General features: G+C 41.8%; 1 pseudogene; it reads right to left on the minus strand.

The window, feature by feature from the left end:
• LOC147464949 (uncharacterized) overlaps positions 1–23,619 on the minus strand; it is a 54,590-nt pseudogene extending 30,971 nt beyond the window's left edge.
• Positions 23,620–25,216: the final 1,597 nt, after the last annotated feature.

Below are 25,216 nucleotides of genomic sequence, written 5' to 3' on the forward strand. Positions count from 1 at the left end.
TACGTCGTTTTATTGATAATTTCTCATTGATACCATAGTGATTTTGATGGTGCCATGATGATGTTTTGTTAATACTTTGGTCATGGTGATTTTCGTTGATACCATGATGATATGTGATTGATACCATGGTTATTCTCGGTGGTGCCATGATGATATTTCGTTGATACCATGGTTATTCTCGGTGATTCCATGATGATATTTCGTTGATTCCATGGTGATTTTTGTTGATACCATGATGATGTTTTGTTGATACCATGGTTATTCTCGGTGATACCATGATGTTGTTTCATTGATACCATGGTTATTCTCGGTGATGCCATGATGATGTTTCGTTGATACCATGGTTATTCTCGGTGATGCCATGATGTTGTTTCGTTGATACAATGATTATTCTCGGTGATATCATGATGCTTTTCGTTGATACCATGATCATTTATTCATTTTTATTGATATAATGATGATATTTTGTTAATACTTTGATGGTATTCATTGATCACTACATTGATAAATGTTGTTTTATGTATATACACATATCATTTGTATCACGTAATCACACATTTTGTACTTTTACGTTTATACTTTATGTACCATATGTTGTCGTGCGTATATATGTCGTCAAAAGAGTGGCGTCGCGAACCATCTCTTATGGCATTGTGAACGTAATTATTTCATTAACGATGCTAATAATTTTCATGACATGTTTTTTTTGGAGTCTATGATCTATGTAGGATTGATCAAAGAATTGATTTTATGAAGACAAACTTGGTGACAATAAAAGATTTATGAAGATATGTTTGGTGATGCCATATTGATGACAACATGAAGACATGTTTGGTGATGCGATATTGATGACAAGCTACACAGCAGATTCACGGAGACACTTTTGATTACAAGCTAATCGATAGCTTTTACACCTCTTTATTGAACCTTTGTATTCATTATTGTATTTGATAGGATAGGAGTAATGTAACTCCTCATAAAACATTCATTGTAAAAGGAGTGATGTAGCTCCTCGCAAACATTTGTATATTCAATGATTTTTATAATATAACGGTGGGTGTATATAGAGCTGTGGGTTTTTCCCTTGATCCCCCAAGGGTTTTTTCATCCACAGTTAGGGACCCTTATTTGAGCGGGGGTGTTGAGCTTATATGTGAATCTACTCAATATATGGCTTCTCTATATATGGCACCCAAGTCCCCTCTATATATACATCATCTCATGTGTGTATTCTACACACTTTGGGGTTCTACTTCTGTGCTCTCTCCTTCTCTCTCAACAATATCACCTTGCTGACTTAGAAAGTACCCCGCATAAAGCACATGTGAATGGCTATAGGTTACAGAAGTATGTTGCAAGGGTGATGACTGTGGTTGAGGATGATGAAGGAGTACGAGCGGAAGTGCGACGCGAGAGAGAGTGCGAGAAGAAGAGCATGACGATATGGTGAACTCGCTCTACTGTAATATGTAGAGCATAGTGAGTTCTTATTAGGTTTTTACAAAAGAATATGTGTACATACTTGGCGGCCCGCCCACTTACCTGGGCGACCACATTGGGCTTTATACCCCAACAACCTCCCACTTAAAGTCCAATGTGGTACTTTAAGTGTGAGAGAAGCTACTATACAAGCTAATATACAAGAGATGTAGAGAAGTGATGTACTACCCTACACCTAACTGCTTGCGAAAATGCGCAAAGCTCTTTGAGGGAAGTCCTTTTGTAAGTAGATCAGCAGGATTTTCTGTGGTGTGAACTTTGACAAGCTGAAGTTGCTTATCCTCGAGCATTTCCCTGATGAAATGATACTTCACATCCACATGCTTTGTCTTTGAGTGATAAACTAGATTGCGAGCCAATTGTATAGCACTTTGACTATCACAATATAACACAGGCATCTCTTCTTTGATTCCCAAATCTGTTACTAGTCGATTAAGCCAAATTGATTCTTTGCATGCCTCTGATGCTGCAACATATTCAGCCTCTGTAGTAGACTGAGTAACACAATCTTGTAATCTAGAACGCCATGATACTGCTCCACCAGCCAATGTAAAGACATACCCTGACGTAGACCTTCGGTTGTCTAAGTCAGCTGCATAATCTGAGTCTGTAAAAACCTTTACACTTAGCTCCTGACTCCCATAGCATATATGCATACTCTTTGTAGCTTTCAAGTATCTTAATATTCCTTTCACTGCCTCCCAATGTTTCTTGCCTGGGTTTGACATGTATCGACTTACTACTCCCATTGCAAATGCAATGTCTGGGCGAGTAGCAATCATTGCATACATCAAACTACCTACTGTAGATGCATATGGAATCTTATCCATTTCAGCCTGTTCTTCCTCAGACACTGGACAATCTTGTTTACTAAGTTTCACATATGGTGGCAATGGAACACTCAATGCCTTTCCCTTCTCCATATTGAAACGTTGCAAAACCTTGTCAATATACTCTGTTTGAGATAACCAAATCAACTTCTTTGATCTGTCTCTCTCAATGCGCATACCAAGTATATGACTTGCCTCACCCATGTCTTTCATGTCAAACGATTTTGCAATCTTTGACTTCAAAGCTGAAATTTCTTCCAAGTGCTTGCCAGCAATCAACATGTCATCCACATACAAAATAAGGATCAGCCAACTACCATCCTTAGCCTTCCTTGTATATAGACAGTGATCGAACTCACTACGTTTGTAGCCTTGAGAAAGCATAAACTTGTGGAATTTATGGTACCATGCCCTTGGTGATTGTTTTAAGCCATAAAGACTCTTTAACAACTGGCATACCCAATCTTCCTTGCCTTTCTCAACAAACCCTTGTGGCTGCTGCATGTAAATTTCCACATCTAAATCACCATGCAAGAACGCTGTCTTGACATCCATTTGGTGCAACACCAAATCTAATATGGCAACCAATGCAAGAAAGCATCTCAATGTAGTCATCTTGACCACCGGAGAGAAGACTTCATCAAAGTCAATGCCTTGTTCTTGCTTAAAGCCCTTGGCAACAAGCCTTGGTTTGTACTTTGGCTGACTATCATGAGCGGTGATCTTATACCTGTAAACCCATTTACAGGGTAGAGCCTTTTTGCCCCGTGGTAATTTAACTAGCTTCCATGTCTGGTTTTTATGCAAAGCTGTCATCTCTGACTGCATGGCCAATTACCAATTCCCGGAGTCCTTCATTTGCACTGCTTCCTTGTAACATGAAGGCTCATTGCAATCAGTCAACATGACATAGTTCATAGATGGAACAAACCTATCAGGAGGTCGCGTGACACGTCCAGATCTACGCACAATAGGTGGCTCAGGCTCAGCCACAACTTGTGGTTCCACTCTATCCTGTCCTTGCTCCTCTTGAGCCCTGACAGTTTGTCTTGCACGTGCAGGTCCATGTTCTTGGATGACAACTCTTCTAATCTCCTCAACCCTCTCTGGTTTAGAATGATATTTGGATTCATTAAAGTGAACATCATTGTTGCGGACAACCTTTCTGGATTCGGGATCCCAAAGTCTGTACCCCATCTCACCAGAATTACCATAGCCTAGAAAGATGCACTTTCTACTCTTTGGCTGAAGTTTGTTCCTAAATTCCTTTGGAACGTGAGTATATGCCTCATAGCCAAAGACTCTAAGATGCTTATATTAGGGCATTTTGCCTGACCATACCATCTCTGGTACTGAATCCTTCTGCAAAACCTTGCTAGGAGATCTATTTACAAGATGAACAGCTGTTGATACAGCTTCAGCCCAAAACCCATTTGGCAGTTGTGCATTATACAACATACTTCTGACCTTCTCTTGTATGGTCCTATTCATCCTCTCAGCAACACCATTTTGAGGAGGATTGTAAGGAGCAGTAAGTTCACGTTTTATACCTTTTGACTCACAAAAGTCCTGAAAGGCCTTTGAAACATACTCTCCACCATTGTCAGTGCGTAAGCATTTAAGCTTCTTGCCACTCTGATTCTCCACAAGTGTCACAAACGTTTTGAAAACACTTAACGCTTCATCCTTGTGCTTGAGAAAGTAAACCCATACTTTCCTTGAGTAATCATCTATAAATGTCATAAAGTAAGAAGCTCCCCCTAGAGATAGGTTAGGCATAGGTCCACACAAATCACTATGAACAAGTGCCAACTGTGTATCTCTTCTACTGCTTCTATGCTTATGTGGCTGCTGTGTTTGCTTACCATACAGACAATGTTCACAGAATTCAAAATCATTAAATGAAAAGCCAGGCAAATAACCAGAACAAGACAAGATTTCCATTCCCTTCTTGGACATATGTCCTAACCGGCTATGCCACAAAGAAACGTTCGGCTGCTCGGTTACATTGATTACATTTTTAGAGACATTTGATACATAAATCATGTAAAGTCCTCCAGACTTTACTCCATGTGCTACTGTCATAGAACCCTTGGATATCTTCCACATGTTCTGTCCAAAAGTGGTGACGTAGCTAGCATCATCAACTAAACCTGTGCTGATCAAGCTCTTTGTAATTACGGGAACATGTCTCACATTCTTCAGCGTGAAAGAAGAGCCATTCTGAAACTTCAATTGAACATCTCCAACACCTAAGATCTCACATGTCTGCCCATTGCCTAGCCGAACATGATCCTTAGTGGTCACATAAGAGATAAACCACTCCTTGTTTGGAGACACATGAAGTGATACCCCTGAGTCTATAATCCAGTCACTCAGTGCATTTCCATCAGATGTTGTAAGAAGAGCTGAGTCCATTGTATTCTTCAAGAAGTAGATGTCTCCTGACACTAGACTGTCATCCTCTGCAACAGTGTTTGTCACATTTATTTCTTGAATCTTCACTGAGGACTTGTTCTTCTCACCATGGTCTTCAACTTTCTCTTTGCCTTTTTCTGCTTTCCATTCTCTGCAGTCTCTTTGTTGGGATTAAAGCCCAAGTGGCCTCTTATGCGGATATGGCCGGCCGCCCGCCTAACTCACTTACCTCTAACTCTTTGTATATACTAACATATTCTTTGTGAATACTAAGGATTTGGGAGATAACCCTTCTAACAGATCTCTGCGTACTGTACTGTGTAAGCTCACTGTGTGTGTGTGTGTGAGAGAGAGTCGACCCACGCTCCGCTCCGCGACTTCAATTGGTATCAGAGCCTTGGTTCAGTGCGGATTTGCGCAATCGCGCGCGCGCGCACTTTTCCGGCAGATTCTGGATCCGGAGTTCGAAAATTCACACTCGGTGTTCCGGGAGCGTTTCCATCAGGTGACCTGGGGTTTTACCCCCCTTTCGAAGCCGTTTATGCCCTCAGAATTTCGTTCTGAGCACTACAGCAGAAGATAGATTTCAGCCGCAAAGAAATCCGTCTTGTGTAGATTGGCAAGCAGGAGGTGGTCGACATCAATATCGACATCGACATACATCACTTATTCGTCTTCAGAGCATCATCTATAGACCAGGTACACATATATATCATCAGATATATATATTGCAGTCTGCATTGCTACTTCTTGTGCTTGCCAGGTTCCAGGGGAGGTGTGGCCATACGACGGCTTGACACCACTGGCATGTATTGCAGATTGATGTACTGTGATTGTGGGTCTGCTAGTTGTGAGTCACGCTAGCAGACAGACCGCCGCAGCGGTCATAGGACAGTGATTGGTCTATTATAGGATGTATGCTAGTTCTGGGCAGTTTGCTGAGCCATCTGAGAGGGTCGTGTGTGAGGTTTTTTGAAGCCAAGCACTGGGGGCTGGGTTACCCAGTGTGAGGTGGATTAGGTTGCTGGAGTTCCCCTCTACACGCATCCTCTTCGGCGACTTTTATCCCTTAGGATGTATGACTTTGTGTAGACACTGGATTGCATCTTATGCGTCAGGCCGTTGAGGCATTGTTCAGAGTTCAGTCTTGAGACAGATACAGGTTCTGTCATCGCCCAGAGAGGAGACAGTGTATGCTTACAGGATTTGTCACTGGTCAGCTATTTATGATTGTTTTTTGAGCTATCTTTTGGTTCCCAGAGCTCAGTTTACAGGGGAGACTGTCAAAAATTTTCAAAATACTGACAGTTCCTGAGGAGAGGTGTTCAGCTTGTTGATTACAGCTTGTTTACTGTGTACAGAGGCCAGTTTACAGGGGAAACTCTGTCGGATTTTTCTCAGGAGTAAACAGTTTGGCAGATATGACATCTTCTCACAGTGAGACTCTTTACAACATAAAGAAGCTGGATGGCACAAACTTTCCATTCTGGAAGAAGCAGATTTGGCAGGTTTTGGTGCAGAAAAAACAAGTGAAGCCACTGAAGCTCAAAGGGGAGAGACCAGAAGGTATGGCTGAAGATGAGTGGGAAGAGCTTGACGAGTTAGCTTGTTCCACAATCATGCTGACACTGGCAGAAAATGTTTACTTCAACGTAGCAGAAGAGACTACAGCGTATGGCATATGGCAAAAGCTATGTGATATGTACGAGAAACAAAGTGCTGCTTCTCAGATTTACTGGCTCAAGAAATTGGTGGATTTGAAGATGAAGGAAGGGACAGCCATGTCAAATCATCTGAATGAATTTCACTCAATTTTCAGCCAGTTAACAGCACAAGAGATAGTCTTTCCAGATTCAGTGAAGGCTATGTTTCTCTTAATCACTTTGCCAGACAGTTGGGATACTTTTCGTACAGCGTTAAGTAATTCTGTCGCGCCAGAAGGTCTTACAAGTGCCAATGTAGAAGGCAGCTTGCTCACAGAGGAAGTAAACAGGAAGAACATTGACAAAGGCAAAGGAAATAGTGCTTTGGTCGTTCGAGGGAGACAACAGTTTAAAGAGAAGAAGGGTAAGAAGGCACAAAACCGAAGTAAATCTCGTGATTCGAAGTCAAAGGATGACATAGAATGCTACCATTGTGGCAAGAAGGGTCACATGAAGCGAGACTGTACGAAGTGGAAACAAGAAAAAGGCAAAACAAAGAGTTTTGAGCAAGATGAAAAGAAGAGTTCAGTGAAGATTGAAGAGGTGAATGTCACAGGATCTGGTTCAGACAGTGATTCTGGTATAGCAGCTGGTGACATCTTCCTTACAAGCAATCTTGATTCTGTTTTCTTGACTGCAGAGGATGGACATGCTATGAGTGATTGGATTATCGACTCAGGGGCATCTTTACATGTTTCTCCGCACAAAGAGTGGTTTACATCATATGTGGCTACTAAAGACTATGTCAGACTTGGCAATGAGCAGGTTTGTGACATACTTGGAGTGGGAGATGTGCAGTTGAAGTTTCAGAATGGCTCTTCTTTATGGCTCAAGAATGTCAGACATGTTCCAGCAATCCGAAAGAGCTTGATTAGTACAGGGAAGTTGGATGATGCGGGTTATGTGACAGTTTTTGGGAACAGCGCTTGGAAGATCTCCAAAGGTTCGATGACTGTAGCACATGGCAGCAAGTCAGGAACTCTGTACACTTTACATGTTTCAGAGGTTAAAAACCATGTAATTAATGTGATTGAGCAGCCAAGTGTGTCACTGTGGCATCGTAGGTTGGGACATATGTCAAAAAGAGGAATGGAAATACTTTCTCATTATGGTTATTTGCCTGGCTTTTCATTTCAAGATTTCGAGTTTTGTGAGCATTGTGTTTATGGTAAGCAAACACAGGAACCGCACAGATCAAAGAGGAATCGTAGGGACGAACGGTTAGCTCTTGTACACAGTGACCTATGCGGACCAATGCCTAGTTTGTCACTAGGGGGAGCAGCGTACTTTTGTACATTCATAGATGACTATTCTCGCAAAGTATGGGTTTACTTCTTGAAGCACAAGGATGAGGTGCTCAAGGTCTTTAAGACATTCTTGCAGCTGGTGGAGAATCAGAGTGGTCAGAAGCTGAAGTGCTTGAGAACTGACAATGGTGGAGAGTACGTTTCCAAAGCTTTTCAAGACTTTTGTGAAGCAAAAGGGATTAAGCGGGAACTTACTGCACCATATAATCCTTCACAGAATGGGGTTGCAGAACGTATGAATAGGACCATACAAGAGAAGGTTAGAAGCATGTTGTCAAATGCTGAGTTGCCTAATGGATTTTGGGCGGAAGCAGTGGCTACAGCAGTCCATTTGATCAACAGGTCTCCTAGTAGGGTTCTGGATAAGAGTGCAGTGGCCGAGATGCTATGGACAGGCAAGGCACCTTCGTATAAGCATCTCAGAGTCTTTGGTTGTGAAGCTTATAGCCATATTCCTAAGGAGTTCAGAAATAAGTTAGAACCAAAGAGCAAGAAGTGTATATTTCTTGGCTACGGAGAATCGGGCGAGATGGGTTACCGGCTTTGGGATCCTGAGTCCAGAAAGCTTATTCGTAGCAATGATGTGCATTTCAATGAAGCCAAGTTTCACGCTAAGCCAGAGAAGACAGAGGAGATCAGAAGAGTTGTCTTCAGGGAAGATGGACCTAGTGCTAGCACATCAAGACAGCATGGTCAGGCTCAGGAACAGCCTATAGTGGCTAGAAAGGCAGAATCAGTTGTGGTGAGACGTTCTGAGCGTGTCTCCAAACCACCTGATCGTTATATGCCATCTCTAAATTATGTCATGCTCACAGATTGCGGAGAACCATCTTGTTACAAGGAAGCATTACAAGTGGTTGACTCGAAAAAATGGCAGTTGGCCATGCAGTCAGAGATGACAGCTCTGCATAAAAACCAGACATGGAAGTTGGTTAAATTACCACAGGGCAAAAAGGCTCTACCTTGTAAATGGGTTTACAGGTATAAGATCACCGCTCATGATAGTCAGCCAAAGTACAAAGCAAGGCTTGTTGCCAAGGGCTTTAAGCAAGAACAAGGCATTGACTTTGATGAAGTCTTCTCTCCAGTGGTCAAGATGACTACATTGAGATGCTTTCTTGCATTGGTTGCTATATTGGATTTGGTGTTGCACCAAATGGATGTCAAGACAACGTTCTTGCATGGTGATTTAGATGTGGAAATTTACATGCAACAGCCAGAAGGGTTTGTTGAGAAAGGCATGGAACATTTGGTATGCCAGTTGTTAAAGAGTCTTTATGGCTTAAAACAATCACCGAGGGCATGGTACCATAAGTTCCACCAGTTTATGCTTTCTCAAGGCTACAAACGTAGTGAGTTCGATCACTGTCTATATACAAAGAAGGCTAAGGATGGCAGTTGGCTGATCCTTATTTTGTATGTGGATGACATGTTGATTGCTGGCAAACACTTGGAAGAAATTTCAGCTTTGAAGTCAAAGATGGCAAAATCGTTTGACATGAAAGACATGGGTGAGGCAAGTCATATACTTGGTATGCGCATTGAGAGAGACAGATCAAAGAAGTTGATTTGGTTATCTCAAACAGAGTATATTGACAAGGTTTTGCAACGTTTCAATATGGAGAAGGGAAAGGCATTGAGTGTTCCATTGCCACCATATGTGAAACTTAGCAAACAAGATTGTCCTGTGTCTGAGGAAGAAAAGGCTGAAATGGATAAGATTCCATATGCGTCTGCAGTGGGTAGTTTGATGTATGCAATGATTGCTACACGTCCGGATATTGCATTTGCAGTGGGAGTGGTTAGCAGATATATGTCAAATCCCGGCAAGAAACATTGGGAGGCAGTGAAAGGTATCATGAGATACTTAAAACATACAAAGAGTATGCGCATATGCTATGGTAGTCAGGATTTGAGTGTCAGAGGATACACTGACTCAGATTATGCAGGAGACTTGGATAAGAGGAGATCTACATCAGGCTATGTATTTACATTGGCTAGAGGTGCCATATCATGGCGATCTCGATTACAAGATTGTGTTACGCAGTCTACTACAGAAGCTGAGTATGTTGCAGCAAATGAGGCATGCAAAGAAGCTATTTGGCTTGGTAGATTGGTTGCAGACTTGGGAATCAATGCAGATATGCCAGAGTTATATTGTGATAGTCAAAGTGCTATACAATTGGCAAAGAATCCAGTGTTCCATTCGAAGACTAAGCATATTGATGTGAAGTATCACTTCATTAGGGAAGTACTTGAAGACAAGCAGATACAACTGCTGAAGATCCACACCAAGGACAATCCTGCTGATCTACTCACAAAGGGACTTCCAGGAGAGGGCTTTGTGCATTGTCGTGAGTTATTGGGCATTGGATAGATGGCAGCCATGTAAATCTTTGTACATTTATGTTCATAGATTTACAGTTACTTAAAGTGCCACATTGGACTTTAAGTGGGAGGTTGTTGGGATTAAAGCCCAAGTGGCCTCTTATGCGGATATGGCCGGCCGCCCGCCTAACTCACTTACCTCTAACTCTTTGTATATACTAACATATTCTTTGTGAATACTAAGGATTTGGGAGATAACCCTTCTAACAGATCTCTGCGTACTGTACTGTGTAAGCTCACTGTGTGTGTGTGTGAGAGAGAGAGTCGACCCACGCTCCGCTCCGCGACTTCACTCTTTTCATGTGACCCTTCTTGCCACAATGGTAGCATTCTATGTCACTCTTGCCTTTAGCACTACGGGACTTGCTACAAGACTGATTCCTCTTTCCACCTTTGTACTTTTCTTTGGTCCTTCCCCTGACAACTGAGGTTGTTCCTTTGCCTTTTTCCATTGTCTTTCTATTGGTTTCTTCAGTAAGCAGACTTCCTTCTACACCTGCTATGTTCAAACCATCTGGAGGTGCAGAATTACTCAAAGCTGTGCAAAAAGTGTCCCAACTTTCCGGCAATGTGATCAACAGGAACATAGCTCTAACAGGTTCATCAAACTTGACACCTTGAGCTGACAGCTGACTATAGATTGTGTTGAATTCATTTAGATGATTGGACATAGGTGTCCCTTCTTTCATCTTCAAGTCAACAAGCTTCTTAAGCCAGTATACCTGTGAAGCTGCACTCTGATTCTCATAAAGATCACTCAGCTTTAACCATGCTTGATAAGCCGACATCTCGTCTGCTACATTGAAGTAAGTGCTTTCTGCCAAAGTCAGCATAATGGTAGAAAGTTCCAATTCATCCATTTCGCTCCATTCATCTTCGTCCATATGTTCTGGTTTGATCCCCTTGAGCTTTATAGGTTTTATCTGCTTCTTTTGTACCAACACGTGCCAAATCTGCTTCTTCCACAATGGGAAATTGGTTCCATCCAGCTTCTTGTTATTGTAAAGAGCAGTGTCCTGTGATCCAGCCATAGCTACGCTTCACAGTGGTTTACTTTCCTGGGAAAAATTCGGTAGAGTTTCCCCTGTAAACTGACCTCTGAACCAATATCAACCTGTCAAATGAACCAGGAAAGCTTCAGATTCTGCATAAATTTCGGCAGAGTCTCCTTTGTAAAATGGCTCTGGTGTACTCAAAAAACAGACCAAAAATAGCTCAAAAAACATTGTCTCTCTGACACTGTAAGCTGCGGGTAAACCTGTCCTGCACCTGTACTGTCTCTCACTGTCCTGAAAGCATAGACTATGACAATGCCTCAACGGTAGTAAAGCAAAGATGCAATCCCAACTGTCTAACTCACAGTCAATACATCCTAGCTGCCTATCTAAGGGTGCTCGAGGGATCGCTCCAAGACCTGTATCACCGAAAGGATCTCAACATTCGAGAATCCCCAAGCTCAATAAAACCTCACTCGACCCTCAACAAAGGCTGCAGTAATTTGACAGTACATAGACTTCCCACAAAGTCATACATCCACAAATTTCCCACTGTATGCTGTAACCGCTGCAGCGGTTGTTTGCTGCGTGACTCACAGCCAGCAAACCCTCAACAGACATACATCATCTCTGACAATACATCCCATGTGGAAGTACCTGCAATGTCAGGATGAAATCTGGAATATCAAGTAGCAAACACAAGCTACCTGATGAACTAGTGGATGTCGCCTACAGTCTGTGTGTAGATACGCCCGTGTCGTATGTGACACGCCTCCAAGAACTGTGAGCCGTCCTTCGATGTGTAGATAGCCACAAATCAACACTCTGGGAGTGTCGATATCCTCAGCACCTGCAGTCGTAGGCCGAAAACCCCAAATTTGCAGAGTCGGATCTGCACCCGTCGAGACCACGTAGTCGAAAATGGCCTGCGCAGACCTTTGTCGAAGCCGAACGGTGGCCGAGATGACCTCAGAATGAAATTCTGACAACACCGAGCCCTTCGGCTTTATACCCCAACAGATGAGTCTCCATTCAAAGAATTTTTGATCATGTGGCTGATTATGAAGATGCATTAAAGGCTCCATGTGTTACAAATTCTCTTTTTTGCTACTGATCATGAATGATCTAGTAGACTCGAGGTTTGACAAACTATGCTGCACACATTTTAAACACCCCATATTTTGTAAATTTGTACATGTGGACATGACACCCAATGTCAAAAGGGCGTGTGGTATTTATTTTTGTGTATTTTTCTGCTTGCTTTAGCAAGCATAATTGTGCTTAAGGAGGAGTCTTCATTTGAAGAATTTTTTGATTGTGTAGCTGATTATAAAGATGAATTAAAGGCTCCATGTGTTACAGGTTCTCCTTTCTGTTGCTGATCATGAATGATCTAGCAGACTCGAGGTTTGACAAACTATGCTGCACACATTTTAAACACCCCATATTTTGTAAATTTGTACATGTGGACATGACACCCAATGTTAAAAGGGCGTGTGGTATTTATTTTTATGGGTTTCTTATCTTTAATTAGCAAGCACATGTACATGGAATGGAAGTCGCTAGTGTAGTGCCAGTTGTCGGGTTGCCTTGGCTGCGCATCAGCTGCGCATCAGTGAGTTTTTTGAAGTGTCACTTGTATAGAACAAGAGCTCATGTACAAACATAAAACAATTTAGCCCAATGTAAAAAATTTAAAGATTTTTTCTCATTGTGTCTCCTTCAATCCTTTTCATGTAGTTTTTTTCCCTCGACTAGCCTTGCCTTGGTGTACTTGGTGGGCCATGACAGCTTGTTGTTCATGCCAATTTTTCACATAACAGTGCATAGATTCAAAATTTGTGGTCTTCATAATTTTTTTGCAAGATATTCAAAGAAATTTTGAGGCTTAAAAGCATCCATTTTGGAGTTGTGGTTTGAGAGACACAGTTTCCATAGGGTATAGGATATGACAGCCCACATGCAGTTTGGTGCATGTTAGGGTGTGAAAGTTCTCTTATTTAGTGGTGTGTCAACACTTCAAAGTTTTGGTTTTGAAGAGTTCTCTTGTGAAGGTGGAAGATTTATTCCTCAAGTGAATTGCTTGGCATGCGTTGTGAATCCATGTCAGGGCAGATGCTTCCTAGTTTTGATGGCGGTCTTTTGGGTAAGCGTGTACTTGCAAATTTCCAAGGGATCACTTGCCTTTAAATTGAGGTGTTGTGGGAGTTATTTTGATACCAATTGTGGTTATGATCTTGTTTCTTGAGTGCTATTAAGAGACATTGCTATAGGGTACGTGTGGTCTTGTTTTCCCAACACCGTCACTAGTGGTTAGTGAGGATGTAGCCTTCTGTAGGGCGAAGATCTCCCTAAATGGGATTGAGCCAATTTGAAGCAAGTATGGGTGATTTGATTCAGAACTCCACTCGAGTAGGTGGCCTTATTAGACAAGATGTCAATTATAGCATCTGTGGGTGTAATTTGGCCGAAAGGTAGCACTGAGCACATGGCCACGAGGTGCCTCCGACGAGGCAAGTATAGGTGAGCCTCGTAACGAGTGATAGAAAAAGGCTTATAGTTGATTATGAGCGTGCAACCAAAGGCAAGGAGAAGCTATTCAATTATCAGATCCCAAGAGTGATATAAACGGCCTGAGCGCGTGATTTGAAATCCGCCTTGAGCGCCTTGTGTGTGGATGCCCCCTTTTTAAGTTCATGGACTTTCTTGCACCCTATAATTGGAGGGTTCCCACCACGGTGCATGACTTTTACCAATAAGGGAACACTAAAAAAGTGAAAGGCCTTTAATGCTCAAGGCTACACACACACACAAGTTTTGATGAGCTGCTATTTTGTAGAGGGTGTTAATCTTGCAAATTTTAATATGCCAATTAATTGCAGATGTAATCCCAATTAAAGCAAGGAAACGTTTGCTAGATTGCTCTTGAGAAATTCTTTCACATACATAATTTTCTTACTTCGATGATAGATTTAATGAAATCTACAATACAATGAAGTGAGTTGAAAATGAGCACAATAAAGGAGAAAAAGTTTACACACAGTGCAGTAATGTGGATTGAAAAGTGATGCAAGATCACTAGAATGCTTGATTGTTGAGCTAATACAAGAAAACAATGTTAAATGTGAGTTCCTCCTCACCTAATCACCAAAGGGTAGTGGAGCATGCTCATACCCAGGTGGTGATTAGGGAGTGGGATTACCAAGAGAGAAAATGCAATAGAAACTAGTTAGCCTAGGTATAGAACCGTCGGCCTTGATACCACTTGTAGGAATTGAGTTGCTCACATTAAGCGTCATTAGTGAGCTAGGCTATGGTGGATGAAGTCTTAAGCTCACCCCATGATGCTAGGGTTAGCGTTAGAGCAATAGAAATTAGGGTTAGATCTACAATAAGGTCAAGAGATTAAAGCAAGAGTGTATAGACACAATGAGTAAAAATCAAAGTGCAATGACTCCATTGGCTAGAGAGGTTGCATCCTTTTTCTATTAGAACATGTCATCATCTCATCCATTTTAGTAGACAAGGGATCTTTCCCATGTGGTGCCATAAGGGTGGACTTACCCTAACAAAGTAAATAAAGAAAAGCCCATGAAAGAAGGAGGTCTCTTGCATTCATTGGAGATTCCTAGTGATAAACAGGAAAGTATCTCTATCAATTCCCTTGTGGGTTTACCAACCATTGTACGAGGTCATGACTCAGTATGGGTGGTTGTTGATAGGCTGACTAAACTTTGCAAGTTTATTTCAACCAAATCCACAATTAAAACTCTAGAGTTAGCCAAGTTATTTGTTGAAAATTTGTATAGGTTGCTGATTAATATTGTGAGTGATTGTGGTCCAAAGTTTAACAACCATTTTTGGAGGGTTGTCTTTAAATGATTGTGTACACAATTTAATATCAATAGTGAAAATTCACCTGAAACAAATAGTCGGACTAAATGTGTTAACCAAATGCTAGAGGATATCCTCTGAGCATACGTTAACAAGAATTAGTCTGATTGAAAATATTATCACCTTATTCTTGAGTTTTCTTTAAATAGTGCTAAGCATGTGAAGAGTGGTTTTGTTCCTTGCATGTTTTCTGTATGTTTTGCAACTTAGGTTACCACTTACGGTGGGGTTGGTAGCTGAAAATCTTCAGTAGGTCAAGGATTTTCTCCAAGACCCCATACAAATGTTGAGACTAGCTCATCAAAATGTTAGACAAGAACATGATTGGTATAAAAAGTATGCTGATAAGAAACGTAGGCAAATTACCTTCACAAAAGAGGAAGAGGTATTTTTGTGTATGTCAGAGCATTCAAAAAGTTTGAAGACAAGGACATCACCTAAATTATCTGTGATGTATTGTGGGACTTTTAAGATAGGTGAGTTGGTGATATGACCTACAAACGCTTATTACATGTGCACTCTCACATTCATCTGGTATTCACATAAACACTTAGATAAGGATAAGAATGTTATTGACCATCAGCCTTTGGTTAATTTCATTGAATCTCCAACTCAATCACATCAGCTTGAGTGCATTCTCAATTATCATTATCTACATATGCATCATCATGTACGTTGACAAGCATTAGTCAAGTGGAATGACAAACCTAAGGAAGGTGTCACTTGGAAAACTAGTAGTTTTCTTAAGATGAAATTTCCCACATTTTCTTTTGAGGAAGAAAACACTTCTCCAAGGGACAAGTAATGTCAAGCCAAGGGCTAGAGGTTAGTTTGAATGCAACTTAAGGGTGCCTAAAAGGGTAGAGGCTGGGTGGAGTGTAGACATTCAAACATCCCCTTGTCTTAGCTCCTCAATGTTAGGGCACTAAAACATTTGCATGAATTGTATGTAGCTATTGAAGTTCCAAATGGAGGCTTTCTTTCAGCAACATGTGTGGCTAATTTCTTAGTCAATGGGCTAACCCCATGGTATCTACCCATCATGAATTCCAACATTTTTATACTTTGTAGTAGTGCATTGGCAAGGTTTGGGATACAAGCATCATACAATTCTAGCATTTTTTTATTTCCCTCTCTAGCTAGGAAACTTGCATGTTTTATTTTAGCTAGATTTGTGGTTGGTATGCATGTTATTTACTATGCATCCTAGAATGAAGTGTTTCCCTAGCTCAATGAGTAATGCATTCGGGGAATACTTTTGTCCGGTACTTTTCTCGTGGCCCACCTCACACAAATGTGTCTATGCATTAAAGATGCTTTGTCTTCATTCATCGAACACTTATACATTTACACGGAAATTTATGCTCATTCTCAAAAATACTGTTTGCACTTTGAGTGTGTAAGGTCTCTGTCACCCTTGGAGAGGGGATTCCCATGTAAGGAATACATATCAAGCCATTCTAGCCATATACAAAAAGTTACCATTTTTGGCAATTTTTCCACCTCTGATGAGCTAATGATAAATATATTGCTGTAAGATTTTCAACAATGAATTTTTTTCTTTTTTGTAATTTTTCTCCTAAACTAGAAAGTTTTGAGGTGCTTACACCCACCTAGACGGAACCGTCTCGTCAAAATCTACCCCGTCCTGAATTTCCATAAAAATAGATGTCTGTTTTAAAAATTGCTAAATATAGCAGGTGTGTGTATCTATCATCGTAGTCTGTAGTCCTCAAGCTCTTATTTTAATAGCAAGTTTCAGAATTAATTTCTGATAAGACAAGATCACTCTAGACAATTAATTTTCATCCTAGTGTTAATAAATTAATTCCTAAGTCTAAGGTATGCATATGTATGCAAGTGCATGGGCATGTATGTGCATGTGTATGTATGTCCATGTATGCCCTTAAATGATCCATATCCATGGACCCATCTCTTATAGAATAATTGATGAGCATGGGGGCACTACATGAGGTGTATCACCCAAAAGGGTAAAGAGGGATACCTGTAATTGCTAAGTAGGATCTTGTGAAACCTCTACTCATTCTTTTAGCATGAGGGGGGGAGCTAGGGAGTTATGGTGCTGAATTGGGAACCAAGGAACCTCCAAACCCTACATAAAGGGCATTCACACTCAATTTTAGACACACACATTACCCCAAGATCTCTACAACGAAGTGCTGCTACCGGAGCTAGTCCTTGGAGGAGCGTATCTACGTCACCTAGCACACACAAGGAACCTCAAAACCCTACATAAAGGTCATTCACACTCAATTTTAGACACACAAATTACCCCAAGATCTCTACAACGAAGTGCTGCTGCCGGAGCTAGTCCTTGGAGGAGCGTATCTATGTCACCAAGCACACACAAGGAGGCTAAATCAAAGGGTAATTAATATCAAGTTATTCTAATCCTATTTCTTCATAGCCTCTTTTCTCTAGAGGTCTTATGATGAGCCTATCCTACTACTTCTCTATGCTAGCTGGTTACAACAACTTATATTCCATAGTGTCTCTCAATGTGTGTGTGAATGTCAATACCTCTCATCTATTGATCACACCCTCCCTTGTTGGATTAAGGAGCAATATCAAACCTTAATATCTCAAGGAGATTCAATTCTCTTGATTTATGCATAATAATGCATAGTAAAGCTAAATTGCTTTCTTGATTGATGCATATAAATACATCTCGGTGATGAACTATTTCATTTTCACTCATTCATATTAGTGCATAGTAATGAAGGAATTGTTCTTCTGTCCTTTATGCACTTAATTGGATCACAATCAAGGTGAAATCAACCCCTTGGTTTGCATTGAATTTAGTGCATATCTTTGAGAAATTGATCTACTTTTGTGCATTAATTTGATGCATAATAAGGACAAAATTGATCTCTTTTGCATCAAAATTGATGCATGATTGTAATCTTCTTTGTACATTAAATTGATGTACCTAATTGATGCAAGAATATGACCTCATATTGCATATGGTAGATGCTTGTTATGGTAACGTTATGATGACTTTACAAGAGGATTATGCATGCTTGGTTATGGTAATCCTATAGAGTATTAATAAGGAGATTACAGTCTTTTCTTTCACTCATAATTAAGTGTCTAGATTAAGAAGAATTAAGCTCTTTTTATGTATCATTAGATACATAAATAGGGGAAGAATTCTCCTTCTCTAATTCACTTAAGCCTTATTAGCATGTTGATTGATCTTCTCTAACCATAATCCTCTCTTGAAATACTTAGTTATGTGAAGTTAATTTTTCCTCTTTTCTATGAAAGTTTTATGCAAGTATGTGTGGTTATCCATAACCCAAGTCAAATCTCTACTTGAGGGAGGTTATGCCATGAATCACCATTTTAGTTCTTGCGAGCTTGCACCTCCCTAAATATAGAAGTTGTTTCAAATAGCTCATCGTTATGTGTAAAATTAGGTTTAGTCCTTCTCATAATACTTGTGAATGTTACTCATTATTGGTGTAGAAAATGGTTCATCACACATAGCCTTTCGTTTCTTTGGATTTTCTAACCCAAGTAGTGAGACATGGCCCCCAACAGAACTCGCTTTGGTGGCACTAATGACCGTGAGACGGGTACTAGCAACACGGCTCCCAATGGCAAGGCACCCATGAGGAAGGAGGATCCGACCATCTCACGAAGCGAGGGAGCAAGGATTGATGAGGTAGGCTCAAAGTCATTTTGTTCATTTAATTAAGAATTGCATCATGTTATCTAGTCAATGATTGAACCTTTCTAAAATGTGTTGGAAAAACCAATCAAAACTACGGCATGAGCATCTTAATTGTCTTATTAAATTTGAACCTAAATAAAGTAGGAAAGAAACGTTTGACAATTAATTGATTGATCTAGGAAAGATTGTTTACCTAGGGAAAATATTGCAACATAACTTCATTCTATTCCAATATTGAAGTTAGTCAAGAATCCCCTCTTGATCACTGGGGGATAGCTCGCGAGGTTATCGTAGGAGCTAGCGTATTTTGTTACGCAGAGCTGACCAGTTAGGGTCTCAAATGTCCCTGACTTGCCGGTTACATGGTGGATACATGATTTTACCCGAAGGGTTACACCAGAATGGGTGGGTAATGGACTGGTTATATGGGCGGCCAGTTGACAAAGGATGGAGTGAACATCTACTAGAGGAAGTTTCTACGACTCGAGAGTATTGGAATAGTCAATGAAAAGATTGTCTTCGTGCCGATTTGATAATGGTTGAAGGGGTGTCTTAAGGAACTTGTGATGAAAATCATAAGAAGGAACTTCTGTACATGTATAAACAATCATGTGGTAGTAACTAGAAAACAAGCAAAACAAAGTGTGAGTTTGGGGGTGGAAAGTGGGGACTGGCTCAGGCTGCTAGTCAAGGATGGGTGGTCTTGATTAGTCAAGAAACACTCCACTCCTCATTGATAGAAGAAGTGAAACTAGAGACTCATTGTGCCAAGAGTCGAGAAGCCCCAATTGTGCGTGCCTCTGAAAATTATGAGAAAAAAAGCATTTGGAGTTTCTCTCTTTTGGAAGGTGAGAATGAGGAACGTTAGAATATTGTGTTAGCTCATGATTTCCCTACGAGACAGGGCTAGGCCCCCTTTTCAATGGCTCGGACTCAAGTTACTTGGTGACGAGAGTCTTTCCATGAGAAATCTTGTCTATCTGACTATGCTTTTCTCATTCGATTAGGACCTAGCGACCTCTCAGGTACCCTCATTTCGCCAAATGGATATGGTAACGGAGTGGGGACCTCACACGTTGTCGGAGAGCGCGGTTCTCCAGGGTTGACTGGGAAAGCGTCGGGCTTCTAGCTGTGAGAGAGTAGCGAGTGAAAGAGGCAACAAGTTTGAAACAACCAAAAAAATTTACAACACAAGGGCGACCCAACTCTGCTTTCGTTCAATTTTCCAATTTATGTACAAAGTATGGTCGAAATTGACCCTTGGTATTCATCAAACTCTAACAGAAAACCTTGGGTAATGATGGAATCTCGAGCAATGGCTCTCATACACGTTGAATTCCTGTTGCCTGACTCTCTAGCCGATCATAAGGTCGGTTCTTGCCCGTTGCATGCTCAAGCCGTCGTTGGCGGCATACACCCGAGCCCGCAATGATCACAGGCTGGCCCAATACCAAGCTTTACAATCCATCCTTTTTGCACCAACGCTCGCCTAGACCCTTACTCTATTCCACGGAGTTAACATCATATGAAAGATTTCCCTTCTACTTATGTCCAAAGAAATTTTGATGCCGACCATGAGAGAACCATGTCAAGCTTTTTGATGTGCTCCGCCTTCCCGAGGAATAGGAGCAAGAGAGTAAGCTTAGATTATGACGGCTTCTGATTTGGACGCTCGACTTAAGAGAGAGCTCTTCCTACTCTGGGATCTGACTCCCCTTTGATAAACTCTCAAGAGCTGTGTACCTCCAATGAGTATGAGCCGCGAGAACTATGGATGGATTGTCATGAGGGAGAGCGTTGAGCTTGGGCGCCAGGATGAGAGATAGAGAGAGACCAATTAGCTCCTCGAAGCCAAAGAGCCAAGAGCCCGAGCACACTAAATATGGCCAACCCCTTCACCTCAGTTCCTCTCACCTGTCCTCCACAAAGTCACCCCTCTGACGGTTCTCAACCCATGAGGGACACGTGCCCTGCAAACTGGCGGCCTCCTTCCCCCTCTCGGCTGCAACCAAAGGCCCCTCTCACCCTGTTTAGCCCTCCCAAATGGCGCTCCTCCTCCTACGCCCTTCTTTCCTATATTCGGCCAGCCTCTTGGCCCTCCTCCTCATGCCATGGCGAAAAACCCTCTCAGCTTCAGTCGACCACCCTCCCCTCATGCACACAGAGCCCCCCCTTTTTCCACCCTCTAGCCACTAGCCAATGGCGCCCCTCTTGGACCTTATCTTTTGCAGTTGCCACCCCTTTGTATCCCTGTTTCCACTCTCAACCTGATCTTGACCCACAACTACTGCGAGCCCACCCTTGCACACTCCCGCTCCTCTTGGCGGCCTCCCCTTCGTCCTTGCTTTCCTACTCTAGCCGGCCTACCCAAGCTTCCCCCCCCAACACTGCACTCCCCTTGGCGGCGCTTTTTTTTATGTACTGCATATCTCGCAGGCCCTACTCCTCCACCTCTCGGTCTCCCAACCTCATGCAGATCAGCCCTCCCTTCCACATGGCGCCACCCCCCCCCCCCCCCCCCCCCGTTTGACCTTCCAACCACCGGTTCCAGCCGCCCTTTCCCATGCACACCCCACTTCTCTCCATTTCTTCTCCAGCAACCAGTAGCGACCTCGCTACTAGTTTTCCTCTTTTTTTTTTAATCTAGCCATTAAAAAAATAATAATTGGCCTCTGTTCCCACACGGCCACTCGCCCTTCCAGCATGCTGCAGCAGCAGACTCCATGCACTCGGTGGCTCTGTTCATACATCACTAGCGGCCCCACTTCTCATGCCCACAGTCCCTTCCCACAAAAACTGTCACCGAAAGTCCCCTCCTCATCTTGCCATAGGCCAAGGCTTTTGGGCCAAGGCTTTTGGGCGGCCATTCTTAGGTGCAAGCATAGGTGAATGCATTTGGAGGAAACCTTCCCTTCGCAGCCGGTAAAGCACATCAATCCATAAATCTCCAAGAGACCACACTTCGGACAAGCTCCTCAAGCATATATTATTCTCCAAAGGTGTAGCACATATACTTGCTGACCCAAGCATTATTGAGAAATTAATTCCGTAGAGACGTCACATTTGGCATACATAACAACTAAGGTTATGCCAAGCATAATGACTTCGATGCTTCCGAAGCGCACCGTTTTTGACATACATGTCGGTCAAAGCATTGCTGAGCACAACATTTTGCATGCATCCATGCCAACTTCAATAAGCCATATCTCCGCACTCCGGATCTCGATTGACATGCTGTCAGCTCCTGTAGACTCGATTCTTCACACACTTCTCATAAGAACATTCATAAGCACCGAAAATATTCTATGACACATCTCCCAATCCGACTATTCCGCCCCAGAACCAGCCCCCGTCCCAACTTTGAGAGCTCATAGCTTGCTACCCGGGACTCCGATTTCCAAATCGGAAAGACCGATAGGATCCATAATTTGAGCACCTTAACTTTATCCACAAACATCAGCTCTGATCATTCAATTGTACCTATCCAATCCATCGGGGATCTGCAAAGCATTCCAACATCACACTGGTATATCATTTTCTATGTAGCTTCGCTTTTCTTGCCATCTTGTTTAGGCCCTCCTAGAGCCTTTCTGGCCTTTGAAAACCACAATTAGCATACATGTCAATCATTTGATGACATAATCAAACCCTAGCATAAATCATAATTTGGTAAAAACTTCTAAATGCCGCTCAGGATTGCTTTTTCTCACCTCGCTCGAAAAGCGGCAGGACATACACCCCCTCTCAACCTGCACATCCTCTGGTATGTGCCAACGCATCAAATCTTCAAGTATTATTTCTATTGACACATGAATCCCTGTGTTAGTACATAGACATCCCTCTGTCCAAAGCCATAGCCATCGGGTAGTCCTCTTGGATCAAATGGAATAAGAAAAAATTGGCCAAACACTGGAGCTTCATAAAACCCTTCCAGAATATGCAGCTTCAAAAACCCAAACCCATATCCTTCGGTTGACACATGAATCCCTATGTTAGGACACATAGACATCCCTTTGTCCAAAGCCATACCCATTGGGTAGTCCTCTTGGATCAAATGGAATAAGAAGAAATTGTCCAAACACTAGAGCTCCATAAAAATATTCTAGAATATGCAGCTTCAGAAACCCACATTGTATGCATACTCTAAAGCGTCACATAACATAACACCATAGCTTGGTCCCAATAGCATGCAACCATGTTGAATCCGCTTCCAAAATTTGTCGAATGCTGTCGGTTTGAACTTCATGTTGAGCACATAGCACCTGTATTCTTTGCAAAACAAGGAAACCTGTCCATAATCAAGTGAAAGCACCCAAACCCTATCGGTAATTGGGAGAAAAATTTGTCCTTTGGCATGTACACATGAGCAACTACTCCCCTCTGCTGGCAACCATAAAATCCCTGACATGATGACTGTAAGTGGAATAAAATAAAAAATCCATACCGTGCATATCCTCTGATAAACCTGGTAAACATGTTTTGAAAATTTTGGTTGTCTTGCCACCTTGGTAGATGATCCGGTATACCATCTTCATCTCTTCTAGCTTTAAAATCTGGATGCACCTGCTGGTACCCCATTCCCTCATCATCCACTTCATCACACGAAATATCTCTAATATTCTCTGCATTTGTAATTTTTGGAGCATCACTCTCACACATAGGCTTGTCTATGTATAAGTCTTCTACTTGCTCTTCTTCAAAAAGATCAGTTTCTACTGTAAGCCCATCCTCCTGTTGTAAAAGTTGCACCCCCTCTAAATTGGCATTCCCTTCATAAGGGGTGTCAGAACATATTGAGCCGCATGCATGTAAGTCACATAAGAAATCATCAATGATGCCATCCTCATCCTGTTTAGCAACATCTCCACATATACGCACTTCCTCCATAATAAATTTAGACTCTTACTTCTATTCAGATATATCAAATGACATATCCATGGTATCCTGTGCAGTTTCCACATCATGGCAAGCATCCTCTTTTAGATTCAAAGATTTGTCACATACCCGTGTATATCCACATGCATAATGTTCCTTTGTGATTTGACATCAAAACAACTGGCATCTTCATTATTAGCTTCATCTAGGTTGCTAGTGACACAGCCATTAGCTTTAGGTAATTCTGGAAAACCTGAACTGATTTCAAATTTTGGTTCTTCAATCTATGCAACATCTCGCAAAGCATCTTGCTTTGCTACTAATTTTGCACAAACCTCTTTCCAAAATTCTTCATAATCTGGTACCTGCTTATCCTGATCTACCATTTCCTCTGCCACAATTTCATTCCTAGCATGCAAAATTGCTTCTTTAAAATACTCCCAACAATCTACATATTCCCAAGCAAGATCTTCAACTTATGCAGTCAAACTTGGAATAACCAACCGCTTAAATGAATCTCCAACTTCACATGCCCGCATCTCCATTTCATAATCTGAAAGGTATCCCATCGGGTCGTAGCACTCAAGCATATTGCATTCGGCATACACAACGTCCAATGCCGCATCCACAACATCTTCTAATTTCCTTTCCTTTGCTTCTTGAACCCTTGCCTGGCATAACAATGCATCCATCATCTGCATCAATTTCGCAAAATCGGGCGTTTTTTGTACCTCTTCAGAGAAGTACTTTCGGCTTATATTTGAAAGTTTTTTTAAAACCTCCTGCACTCCTTCCTGTGGATCCATCTTCTCTCTCTCTCTCACCCCGGTGTCAGGGGATTTGTGTTCGAAAGTGAGCCAGGAAGGCGTGGGGCCTCTGGTTGTGAGAGGTGTGTGGAAGAGAATTGCAGCAAACACAATCAATGTAGAAAAAGCTTAAAACTAACAACTTGAACACGATTCTGAAGCTTGATTACCCAAAGCGGACAATTAACAGTACCACTGCTTAAATTATTTAAACTCCTTACATCATGTTAATTTGCCTTAATTGGCTTGCGGAGCTTGCCTTGATAATAGTTGTCTCCTTCATTCTTCCTCTGCTGATTTAAGATTGAAAGAGAGAGAGAGAGAGAGAGAGAGAGAGAGAGAGAGAGAGAGAGAGAGAGAGAGAGATCCCAAGAAAATGATTAATTATGGCTTGATAAAGAGATTACGACTTGGGTTATGGCTTCTCTGATTAGAGCGGCTATGGAAGCTTGGATTAGAGTGGGCTATGGAAGCTTGGAAAAAGAGTTAGAGTGCTCAAATCTTATGGCTTCCTCCCTTGATACAGCAGAGAACGAAAACTTGAATATCTTCTAATCTGTGCAGAATTAGCCTTTGTGCGTGAGATGCAAAAATGCTCAAAATGTTGTTTTTCTTCTCCAAGTTCGGCCCGTTTTCACCAAAAACCTGTTTTACACATTTTACAGACTAAGACTTTTTCGGCCTCCCTCATGCAGAGGTGTGAAGTCTCTCACACACTTTTCTTTTTACCACTGACCACATGTCTTCCTCTACCCAAGTTGCTTTGTATGTCCTAAGAGCCCTTTCACATGTAACAACCTTTT

This window comes from Adiantum capillus-veneris, chromosome 1 (assembly GCF_014529385.1).
Source record: "Adiantum capillus-veneris isolate H3 chromosome 1, ASM1452938v2, whole genome shotgun sequence".
NCBI lineage: Eukaryota > Viridiplantae > Streptophyta > Polypodiopsida > Polypodiales > Pteridaceae > Adiantum > Adiantum capillus-veneris.